The sequence below is a fragment of the Sinocyclocheilus rhinocerous genome, unplaced genomic scaffold (assembly GCF_001515625.1).
Source record: "Sinocyclocheilus rhinocerous isolate Xijiao unplaced genomic scaffold, SAMN03320098_v1.1 scaffold708, whole genome shotgun sequence".
NCBI lineage: Eukaryota > Metazoa > Chordata > Actinopteri > Cypriniformes > Cyprinidae > Sinocyclocheilus > Sinocyclocheilus rhinocerous.
Genome location: NW_015635523.1, coordinates 699302 through 700222, shown reverse-complemented (window position 1 = coordinate 700222; position 921 = coordinate 699302).

Here is a 921-nt window from a genome sequence, read left to right as displayed (position 1 = left end):
CCAAAGCGGGGCAGCCAACCTGGCAGCGCTGTCGATCAACGAGCCCTGCTAGAGATGAGAGGACAGCAGAAGGTTCCAGGGCTTTTGTCTTCCTGTCCAAATCAGAGATGTCCACATCTCTCTGAGAGCGCAGCACAGAGGGGTCTGAATGCAGCATGTGCAGTGCTAATGTTTTCAGAAGGGTGTGGTTGGGTAAAGTTTTGTATGTTAGATATGTAATTGGAAAATTACGTTTGTTTTTCTGAGCCTTTTTTTCCTGTTTTGCAGTTTTGTAATTTTAAATGTAGTGCATTTTTACTGTTGAAAATAATGAATACATCGTATTTTTATGTCAAACTTCTAGTTTGTTCATTTCTTTAATTAGTGGTGTTGGCTAAGGAGAGCATTAGGATTAGGGTTTTTTTTCACTGTGACCAGATCACTGAGTCAGTGTGTAAGAAACAAGAAACAGATCAGTCTGATTCATGAATGATTCCTTTAGACTGGTTTTGTGAACTGATTATTAAGTCAATGAGTCAACCTCAATCACCAGTTTAGTCTGATTCATGGGTGACAACTTTTTTTTTTTTTGCAAAACAAAAGATTAATTCCCAAATCCAACATCATAAGCATCACTTTTTTACTATTGCTCATATTTGGAGATAGTTTTTTTTTACAACTTTGACCCATAACTCACCCGTAACCCGGCATCATAAATTGTGGTTCATTGAGGAGTGGGAGTGGTGCTGTTTTACTTTTCAAAGTGACTAGATGTAGATTAAAGGGATAGGTCACCAAAAAATGAACATTTGATGTTTATCTGCTTACCCCCAGGGCATCCAAGATGTAGGTGACTTTGTTTCTTCAGTAGAACACAAACGAAGATTTTTTAACTCAAACCGTTGCAGTCTGTCAGTCTTATAATGGAAGTGAATGGGAATC